Genomic DNA, 12015 nt, shown 5'->3' with positions numbered 1-12015 from the left:
CGTATGACTCCGGAAAGCTCAAACCTAACTGGCTCATGACTTCATGCTTCTCATGCTCTGCTCTGGCGCAACAACTCTCTACCTGCTACATTCAAATCTAGCCTTCAACGCTAGAAATTGAATTGATGTTGCATCTTCAGTTGCCTTCCTAAAAAGCTTCAAGAAGCACCTTCACACTGAATATATGTTCTCACCCGTGTGTCTATGCTTAAAACATTCGAACCATTTATAAGATGGTGAATGCTACATTTAGCATTGTTTGTTTTAATAATTTTGAAGCTGGCCAATGAAATGGCTCGACCCTTTATGACAAACCATATGATGATAAAACCACTAATCTAAACTTATCCTAAGCTTTGATTACATGGGCGCATAAACACAACTCTTATCCCAAGTTCTGTTACATTGCATATCATATTTCAATGTCGTTTGATTATTGGACTGTGTTGGAACCATAACATAGTTTGTTAATTGTTGTTCTAACTTGGGCGAATAGAAAACCAAAGTTTGATTTTTCATGTATCGTGGCACATTTCCCATGGCTCAATAGTTGAATTGTTACTCCTCATCACAGTATTGATAGCTTCCATTTTGTGTTGCAGAGAGTCCATTGGACCGATCACTTGATGGCGTTGACACAACATTTGCGCCGATATTGTGAGTTTGTTGCAGGGCCGAGCAGTGCTCTGTCGTGCTGTCTCCTCTACAATTTTGATGGTGCCAAGCTGCGCTAGTGAAGGAGAATTGTTGATTGCACACAACCACGTTGCATTGACTCTGCAATGTTTTAACTGTTGTAGCGATCCCTCACATCATACACTTGCCACATTGTATTATGCTGTCCTCTTTGTGTTGGCTTGGTGCCATAACCATGCTGCATTCCTGTGTTCATGGTGATGATTGGCCTCCTGATGCCTTTGTGGCATTGCTGACACTGTCCAATCTATAACAGTGATGGCCATAACCTTGCCATATTTGGACTGATCCTTGCTGACTAGGCTGCCACCTCCGCATAGACCTGTTTCTTACAATGATATTGAATTTTCCCTTGCATTGCCGTGACTTTGACATCCATTCCATCTCATCTATATATATATATATATATATCATATTTACATGACATAACTCAATACAACAATTTGGATACATATATATATATATCCAAATTGTTGTATTGGGTTATATATATATATATATATATATATATATATATATATATATATATATATATATATATATATATATATATATATATATCATATTTACATGACATAACCCAATACGACAATTTGGATGTTGCATATAGCTTGTAAACTGAATGTATAGTTTTAACAAATGCGTTATATAAAGAATAATACAACGTTATGCCAAGGATTTTTTGCATATGTGCTCATAACCATTTGTTTCGAAATGCCATACATCGTATAGATGCCTTAGAACTTAGTTTCATGGTTTTTTAATGCGACATAAATAATGAATTTAAAAACCCACCATTGGTTTTACTTTGCGCTCATGCCTAATGTCACTTTTTCCATAGGTTTTTAAACCATAGTGACATGCGCTCATAATAGTATTAAATACATGGTAATGTTTTGAAATTAGGAATATATTACCATTGTTCTTTTTGCAGGTACCCGAGAACGGGCTTTTTCCTTTGAACACAATCAAGTCATGTTGTTGATAAGGCCTTCCTTGACACATTAATTTCGCCAGGGGATTTCTCCATCACCCGGAGTCCAAATGAGAAACCATAAGAAGTTTTAGATTTAGAACGAGGGACACTTCAACCTGATGTGGCTTTTGGGATGAGCTATGATAGCTCATTTTCTACACAAGTCGATAACCAGTTGCTACAAGGGACCATCTTGGTCATTTGAGTAAAATGTCGACTTAAATACAATATCTAGTTTGGATCATACCTCCCAACAAAAAAAAAATTTGTCGTCCAAAAGTTTTTATTACAAACATGAGGAAATATGCATTAGTTACAAAATCATCTAGATCCTAGTTACAGACTCGACTAGGTTTTACTGAAAATTTTTTAGATACATTTTACATAAAGCATGAAATTTGTCTAGTTCAAATCTGGAAACTTGCCTTCCCTAGCTTTAGGTTCTTTTACTCTAAGGATGTTGATGTTGTCTCCCGAGGTAGCATTGGACATTTTCTCGTCGAATTCCCTCACAACTTGCAATGTCGGCAAACTCGTTCTCCAAAGTTTATGTTGGATGCCTTTTTGTTGGACTTTCCTGCACTTTCTTTGGAGGTTGCAGAGTCATTGTCTGACTATAGTAAAATATTCCCTGGACGCTTCTTCACCTGCAGCGCTTTGTCATCCATACGTGCTTTAGTCTTTATTGCTCCCACCTTTTTGCTGAATGCCTTCTGCGTCCAACATTCTTCTACACAATGTAAATGACTTCCACAAAATGTACATGGATAAAGCCTATTTATAACTTTTGCCATAAAGTTTTGACTAGAGGACTCACCTTCTGAATCACTGCTTGATTGATTCAGTATCTTACCTTTTTGGTCTTGCAGCTTTTTCAGAAATAGTTCAAGATGTAGAGACCAACATCGATTTGCAATGTGACTGCTTTTCTCGCAGTAGTCACATACCGATTGGTCGAAGCCTACACCTTCATACTTCGGTCTTTCCTGTACTAAAATTGGCTAATTTCGGCCCTTTCCTTGCTTGTCAAGACCTTGTCCTTCCAAGTAACCCATTTTCTCCATGATCTTCTTAGTACTTACCCATTCCTTTGGTATGTTTTTCAAATGCCCCAAATTCCTACTCACTGGAATATTCATTCTTCTCCAAGTCTTCTCTTGGTGAAGCTGGTGCATAAGAAGTTTTCTTGGAAGGTGAGGAAAAACTTCCAATAACTTCTTCTGCCGACTGACTTTTTGGAGTCACGGATAAAGATGAATCGTTTCCATCATCCAGATAAAGAGGAGAGACCTATTTTTTCCCTTAAGTGGATGCATCGTGAGCTGATGGACTGTTTAACCTTTGACTCTTTTGCAATGCTTCAATCTCTGTCTGAAGTTTCTGCTTGTCCTCCTCCAGAGATTTCACCATTCGTCGCAAAGCATCGTTTTTCAAAGCTTCAACCTTTGTCTGGAGTTTTTGTTTATCTTTCTCCAGAGATGCGACCATTTGCTGTAAAGCATCATTCTCCCACTTGAGCCGCTTTTAAGTCTTTTCCATTCTTGCACTGGATGAGAACCTGCTCTGATACCAAAATATGATCTGAAATGTGGAAAATTTTAGATCGTTCTCTCAATGTGTATGATGCTGAAATGGAACTTTGTTAATTATTTGTTCAGTATGAATGACTTCATCACAGGTGAAATTAACCGTAAATAACTTTAAACAAAGATACACAATCAACAAAATAGAAGCACCGATGTTTGGTGACAGATTTCACCCCTCTCGGGCTACGTCTCCGAGCCCTGCGCAAAACGCTAGGCCGCTCGTATTTCAGTGAATAAGAGGTAGGTTACATTTGCTTCCACAGTTGCGGCTATTTCCATAGAATGGAAATGCTCTTGGACAGAGAACTCTCACAACTTCACATGGACATTCTACCAGTGAAATTTTGTCATAACAACAAAACAAAAGAGTCTGAAACTGCTGACTCAAACCTCTACTGAAAATGAGAATATCTCAACAACAATGCGAAAACAAATCAAACCTCCTTTACTTGACTTAGGAGTCAGATTGTCTCTGTTTCGAAATATGGACTTTCGGCTACTTTATTCACTGAACGGACCCTTCCAATGTCTCAGGAGCACCTTAAAACCCCTGTCTAGGCTTTTGAATCACTCCAATTGGTTTCCGTATGACTCTGGAAAGCTCAAAACTGACTTGCTCATGACTTCATGCTTCTCATGCTCTGCTATGGCGCAACAACTCTCTGCCTACTGCACTCAAATCTGGCCTTCAACATTAGAAATAGAATTGACTGCTGCATCTTTGGCTGCTTTCCTGAAAAGCTTCAAGAATCACCTTCACACTAAATATGTGTTCTCACCCGTGTGTTTATGCTTAAAACATTCGAACCATTTATAAGATGATGAATGCTACATTTAGCATTGTTTGTTTTAACAATTTTGAAGCTAGCCAATGAAATGGCTCGGCCCTTTATGACAAACAATATGATGATAAAAACACTAATCTAAACTTATCCTAAGTTCTGATTACGTGGTTGCATAAACACAACTCTTATCCCAAGTTCTGTTACATTGCATATTTTAATGCCGTTTGATTATTGGACCATGCTAGAACTAGAACATACTTTGTTAATTGTTGTTCTAACTTGGGTGAATAGAAAACCAAAGTTAGATTTGTCATGTATCGTGGTACATTTCCCATGGCCCGATAGTTGCATTGTTACTCCTCATCGTATTATTGATAGCTTCCATTCTGTGTTGCGAAGAGTCCATTGGACCAAAAACTTGATGGCGTTGACACACCATTTGTGCTGGTATTATGAGTTTGTTGCAGGCCCGAGCAGTGCTCTGTGGTGCTGCCTCCTCTACAATTTCGATGGTGCCAACCTCTGTTAGTGAAGGAGCATTTTTGAATGCACAAAACCACGTTGCATTGACTCTGCAATGCTTTAACTGTTGTAGCGATCCCTAACAGCATACACTTGCCACATCGTATTGCGTTGTCCTCTCTGTGTTGCCTTGGTGCCATAACCATGCTACATTCCCACGTTCATGGTGATGACCAACCTTCTGATGCCTTTGTGGCATTGCTGACGTTGTCTAATCTCTAACAATGATGGCTAGAACCTTGCCATATTGGGACTGATCCCTGCTGACTATATTCCCACCTCCGCGTAGACCTGTTTGTTACAACGATATTGAATTTTCACTTGTACTGCCGTGACTTTGACATCCATTCTGTCATATATATACATATATCTATATATATATATATATATATATATATATATATATATCTATCTATATATCGATATATATATATATATATATATATATATATATATATATATATATATATATATATATATATCCCATTTACATGACATAACCTAATACGACAATTTGGATGTTGCATATAGCTTGTAAACTAAATGTATAGTTTTAACAATGCACTATATAAATAATAGTACAACGTTATGCCAAGGTTTTTTACATATGTGCTCACAGCCATTTGTTTCGAAATGCCATACATCGTATAGATGCCTTAGAACTTAGTTTCATGGCTTTTGTAATGTGACATAAATAATGAATTTAAAAACCCACCATTGGTTTTACTTTGTGCTCATGCCCAATGTCACTTTTCCCATAGGTTTTTAAACCATAATGACATGCCCTCATAATAGTATTAAATACATGGTAATGTTTTCACATTAGGAATATCTTACCATTGTCCTTTTTGCAGGTACCCGAGAATGGACTTTTGTCTTTGAACACAATCAAGTCACGTTGTTGACAAGGCCTTCCTTGACACCTTAATTTCTTTGGATGATTTCTCCATCACTCGGAGTCCAAATGAGAAACCGTAAGAAGTGCCAGATTCAAAACAACGAACACTTCAACCTGTTGTGGCTTTTGGGATGATCTATGACAACTCATTTTCTTCACAAGTCGATAACCAATTGCTACAAGTGACCATCTTGGTCATTGAGTAAAATGTTGACTTAACTACAATATCCAGTTTAGATCAATTGGACTATAGTAAATCCTAAGAGACAATGAGACGAAAATTTCCTCAAGGATAGTGGTGGATTTCAAATGTTATTCCAGGTTCGGATCGGTTGTGATCAGAGCACCGATTTAGGTGTGATCATAGTTTGGTGAGGGTGGAGATGGTTTAACCTTTGGATTCCCTTGGTTGTTCTATGAGATCCCACATTCATGCTTGGAATATGGCACGAGGGTGACTGGCTGAAAGAGAGATTTGGTTCAACCATGTCTATGGTCAGGTGGTACGTGGAAGCCCCGAACCTGATCAGATTTGCCTATGATTTATAAAAGCTAAGTTCTCTTACTTTTGTACTGATTTATGTTGGCTTGTTGGGGCCTGACCCAGGTTTAGAGGTGATTTAGCTAAACAAATCCTGGTACTATTGGCCCTTTCGGCAATAGTACACAGAGCGCGGATTGAGGTCTCACCCAAAGTAGTATGGGAGGGTGCTAGAACCAGGTTTCCACACCATGGAGATGTCTGATGAGTTCAAGTGGTCTGCGGTTCAACCCTGCGCGCACGTCGCTACGTGCACTTACCCATACCTCGCAGCCTGAGATGTTGCCTTCACGCAACCCTACTCGGGGGACGAACGCTGTTATTACCCAAGTCCTTACTGTAATTCCACTGTTAGTTGATCAATTCAACCTACTTGCATGCTTTAAGTTATACGTAGCAATATAAATCATTCATACAGGTGCATGTAGTAAATAAACAATATATTTGCAATTTATATCAAACATGTAATAACCCAAGAATAAATACGCAAAATTAAGATAAAACTTCTCTTTATTATTTTCTTCCTCGGTTACAGACTCGAATCCACCTTGCGAACTTAGCTGTAGGGGTTCGCGCACTTAGCTGCGGACTACTAGGCCTCTATGCACTCAGCTGTAGAGCCTTCTCCTACTCTACGACCCAAGACACACTTAGACTCTTGATCTTTGCTTCTACTTCACTGTCTAATACTTAGTTAACTTTTACACTTAGAGCCTCGCTCTATTTATACAATCCCATGGTCCGCAGACCATGGGTAGCCCGACATTACATTACAAGACTAGGGTGGACAACCCTGCGACTCTATCATACATTTCGTGCTCCGCGCCTGAAATTCGCAGAGTCTTTACAACAAGATTAAGTAAAAACTTGGGCTTTGAGCCCCAAAACATGCCTTGGGGGGATTCCATGCCCATCAATTTATATGTGGATTTAATCGCTGTTGAGAATGTGTTGAGGGCCCCGAAGTCGGGTCAACAACAAGGGGGATACCCACCCGGTCCGGAACCTGGTTGGCGGCTCCTTGCCCGTTTGGAGTAGCGGGTCCGACTGGGGATAACAGGACCAGCTTCCCGATGCATGGGATGTGTATGTGTGTGTGTGTGGAATTTTGGTTAGGTTACTTCTAAGAAACGTTCTAAAGACTACTGTAAATCTATCTTACAAACTTGAGCCTAAATTACTATAATCAAATGAAAACAACACACAGAATTTACATTAACCCGGGATGTTTCTTTTATCATGCGATCTAGAAAGATTTCTAACAGCAGCTGGTAATAAAGATCATTCAACTGATATCAGAATATAAATCAATAAAGATAAACCATTCTGCATAAGAAGTTAGACAGAGCGGTTGTGAACAACACATCGCATAATCAAATCATTCGCATATTAAGCATAAATAGACAAATCCACCGTACAGAAGTGCCAAATGATAACTTATATATTCATACATTAACATGCAAACAATATCAGCTGTATATCGCTTTAAGAATACAAGCAGAAATTAATCAAGAGATAAAAGTACCATTAATGACTAATTCTTACTCATAGACTTCAAACAATAACGATCTACCTCTACTTACTTCTAACGTCTACCAAGAGTACAGAAGTGCAACATCAGTAGTAGACATAAGAATGCAAACATAAATAAATCACGATCCTTCCATTCATCAAAACCTCCTCTGAGGGTGCAGAAGTGCATGTTCTGAGGACAAGTTTTTGACAAATATCTGGACCCTTCTCCAATGCAATGAGAAGGGTTGAAATACTACTATCTAATCCTAATAATAGTATTATTACAAAATTTTAGGATACGGCTCTCAAATGACCGTCCTTTTTCTAATTCAGTAAAACAAAAAGAAAAACAACTTTCTAAATTGAAATTACTTCTTAATCTGGTCCCTGAAATTGCAGTTATCAAGCATGGGCTTGAGAAGAGTCGGTTGGCCGACTTCCGTGCTTAGTTGGGCTGCGAAAACAACGTCCATAAGAGCTGGCGCTATTTTCTCGGCCGCGTTCATGATGCACCTTACCGTCATGCATTGGCTGTGAGGCTTATCTAAGTAAGTCCAGTAACTTTCCCAGTTTAACCTAGCCAATGCCTGAATTGTCTTCCCGCTTGCCTCTGCTTTCTGCTTCCATTTTGCTTCCAGCTGTAACGCACTTGGTAAGTATCCCGGGGTGGATTCTGAAATCAAATTAGTTCTGTGCAAATTTTCATTTACACAATCGATAAGTATGGTCGCCTGTGTTGCTGCTGACTCTGCTGCCTGCTCCGCCTGTGTTATTTGCTCGTCCCATTTGTTGAAGAGCAAGTCTTTGTGATTTTCATTAATCTTGGGCGCCCCTGCTCTTTTCCCTTCCTCGTCATTTTGCCAAGCCAGATATTCTGTTACTCTTTTGTTGGCCTGGTCATAGTCATTCCGTAGTTCCACTACTTGGCTGGTGATCTTGTCGCTCAGCTCACAAAAATCCCTCCACTGTGATATTCTACGTACCATGTCCTCCTGTTGCTGTGACAGTTGGTTGTTCAAGCCGATGGACTCTGAAATAAATTCTGTCAGCTTGGGTTCATCCTTGTGCATTTCTCGCACCGTCTGTAGTTGCTTTTCCTTTTCTTCAATATTTCTTTGGTGGCTCAGCTGCATCTGGCGAAAATCTTCTTGTAGTTTTTCAAGCTGCTTGGAAGCTTCAGCGTTTATATTGGCTTGTTGCAACTGTTGTTGCAGCAGTTGTATTTGACTCTCGCGTTCTTTTAGAAGTTGTTGAACTTCAGAGGCCTTGTCGATGGTCGCAAAAGCATATGCTCCTGCAATCTGAGGCAACTTAGTGAGGTTTTCAGTTGGATTGCTATTCGGGTCTTTCCACAAGACATCTAGGTGTTCAGCATCTTGAGCTAGTGCATCCGCAAGCTTTCTTTTCTTTCTTTGTCTTCTTACAACTGCCCTGTGCTGTGGGCTGTAAAATACGTCTAGTGGAGGGATCTCTTCTATGCTAAGTAGAAGTTCTGAGGATGGAGCGATAGGAAGATGCTCCATCTCTGTGGTGCTACTGACGATGGTTGAGAGGACCTCTTGCGCCACCTGCGTGTTGTCCACAGGTGTTTTCGGGACCTGACCTTCAAGATTAATCAGCTCATTGAAGGTCTCCCATTCTTTATCTAATTCTACTGTAACAAGAGGTGCTTCGGTGACGGGGGGAGGAACTTCTCTTGATGACGAGGCGGCAACTTGCTGCTGAGCCATAGAACTTGACTGAGCTGTGTCCTTGATTGTTTCTTCGTTTCTTTCTTCTTTGTGGACAGACCCTTCAAGATCTGGAGATATTTCTTGCACGGCACTGGAATCAGATTTGGAGGCACCGGAGTGTTCACTGAGGCTGACGCTCGGAGTCGGTTCTCTGGTAGCTATTCGCAGTCCTTCCAGTGGAATGCTAGACAACCTTCTTTCTCTATAAGAGGTGAATTTCCGGAAGTCGTCCGGGGATAGCCTCGATCGTGCTTCCTGCAAAACTTCTTCGAGCGAGTTCTTTCCTTGAAAAAGATCGTCAAACAGATCTTTTTGCCCAGAGAACACACTTATCCTGACGCTAGTTGTAAATTCCTGGGCCACTTTATTTGGGTCGAATGGCCTTGGTGGGAGTTTAAATAGTTTGAGACACGTCACATTCTCCACCTCGCCTAAAGCGTGCCCTACATCGAATAAAGAGAAGACCCCACACGTGACTGGGAATGGAGGCCAAATGGCCTTCTTTTTGTTTTTTAGGTCTTTGGTTAAACCACCTTCAGAACAAGTCTGATAAGCGATTTCTCAGGCCAATAATTTATCTGGGATATATAAGGGTAGGACGTGCGGGGGTACTGTGCTTCCGAAAACTCGGATATAGGTAAACCACTCTTCCCCAAACCATCTTGCGATGGAGGTGATATCAATTTGTGCCTCAGGGGAGCATCTTGGGGGATCTTTACCGTATATTATCCTATGCATGGGTAATATAAGACCATGGCAAATCTGATAAAAATGGGGGGCAAACTGGGAATCCCACAGAATTTTATGATAGACATGAATGGGCAATGGGTCCTCGGTAGTCCATTGCCAACCCATGGTAGGGAACTTGGATACAAGACAGATAGAATCCATTATATAGGCAGACAGATAAAAAGGCGGATAGACTCTTTGGGAGTGGGATCTTTTAGAACGGTAGTGGAGGATCGCCTTATATAGAGTGTTAGAAAGGATTTTGGCCCAATCTACTAACTCAGAGTTAGTTGCAGCATCAATTAGGGGTAACCAGTCGGTTGGAAATTTATTGATATATGGCTTACCGAATATTCTACATAGCATAGCCGCAGCGAAACAATATGGAGAAGTAAGAGAACCAGTGCTATACATACCGTTCTTATCCTTCTTCAACGGTTCATCTCTTTTCGACCACTCCTTAGTAGTATCTGATAGGTCGGGATTCTCTGCTACGAACTTTGTAACGAACTCTGCACTGTAGGTCGTCTGCGGCTCAGGTAAATGATACATGAGCCTTAGGTCTTGAGCTGCAAACGCTGCCACGATCCCATGTCCTTGGGCTCTGAACTATCTCTGGTGCAACTCCGCATCATCTAGTATCCATTTGATCATATCTGTGTATGGCAGGATCTTTGGCCTCGCTGCAATTCTATGGAGGAAAGAACATGCCAGGTCTTCCAGAGATGCTTCTGATGAACGCGATGCATCTGCGACAGCCGGAGTTGCTTTGATTATTCTCGGATTCTCTTCCTCCAATATCCTATACATGCCTTCCCAAGTTGAGATACCCGCATCCTTATTGCATGCAGTGTCTGTGTAGAGGGGCGCCATCTCTTTGGTCTTTTCCCTTGTCTCTGAGCTCTGAGCTTTGTTCTTTTTCCCCATCTCGCTTAGCGTTTCTATTTGGTTTTGCCTTCGAGCTTTGCTCCTGCAAGTTAAGAGCGAAATGGAAAGATCGATCAGAAAGGTGATGGGAAGGCGTTAAATGCAAGAGATAGATTAGATACGCCACCTTACGTGAAGCAAAATCCGCATTAAGGCACGCGTCTTTATGCCACTTAATAACTGACAACCAATTCATTACTAACATTGAATGCGCATAATTCCCAAGTCAGTTTATGGTAAGTGGATTTTCTTTGGGTGGCGTGCCCGAAAGAGTCGTATCAAGGTGCTTTTATGATTTTCCAACGCATCTTTTCATATCGCGCGATCGCAAATGGTAGTGATCGCAACATCGCAGATCAGCACATCGCAGATCGCAACAATTCAATGTTCGCCAACGTACCTTGCCTGGTTTCTGCGATATGCGATCGCAACATCGAAGATCGGCGGGTTTATAAGTTTTTCTTTATGGAGGCTAGCGCATTGCGATGTGATGTTGTTTTCTAGAGAGGAACGAAGGTGTTTTTATCTTTTTAGAGATGCACTCTTAGAGATTTGCTTTTATGAACATAGGTTTTAGGCTTAAATCGTCTAAGGACCTTTTTCTACGTTTTATGCTTGTAATTTCAAAAAGAAATCTTTTGTTTTTCTTAAAGATTAACTAAGGGTCCCCCATTCAATCTATCATCATGACTGATATTAGGTTGAATAAGGGGGGGGGGGTTGTTGCTGGCCACAACAGAATGCAACAAGATGATGGAGCTTAGTGGAAAGAAGTCGCCTTCACTAAGTGGGCCCGCAGGCTATTTTTGGCGCAAAGTCTATTTTTAGACATATGGATCATGGTCTATGATTTGCAGTATGTTATTTGTGGATGATTGGTCATGTTGGTAAAAATAGATGGACTTCTATTTTTAGACATATGGGCAGGTTTCTATTTTTAGAATGCCAGGCTAAAAATAGAAAAGTCAAATATTATTGTCTCATAATAATATTTAGACTATAAACATTATCTTATCCTCTTGGAGCACTTCAGTTTGAGCTGCAGATGTGGCACATGCAACTGTCAGAAGGAAATACGCTTTCTTTGTGGGTCAGTTGAGCTATTGC

Source organism: Pinus tabuliformis, chromosome 3_2, assembly GCF_031772625.1.
Source record: "Pinus tabuliformis cultivar Carrire ecotype Pingquan chromosome 3_2, CPIR1, whole genome shotgun sequence".
NCBI classification, from domain to species: domain Eukaryota; kingdom Viridiplantae; phylum Streptophyta; class Pinopsida; order Pinales; family Pinaceae; genus Pinus; species Pinus tabuliformis.
Note: the sequence above shows the minus strand (reverse complement) of the source record.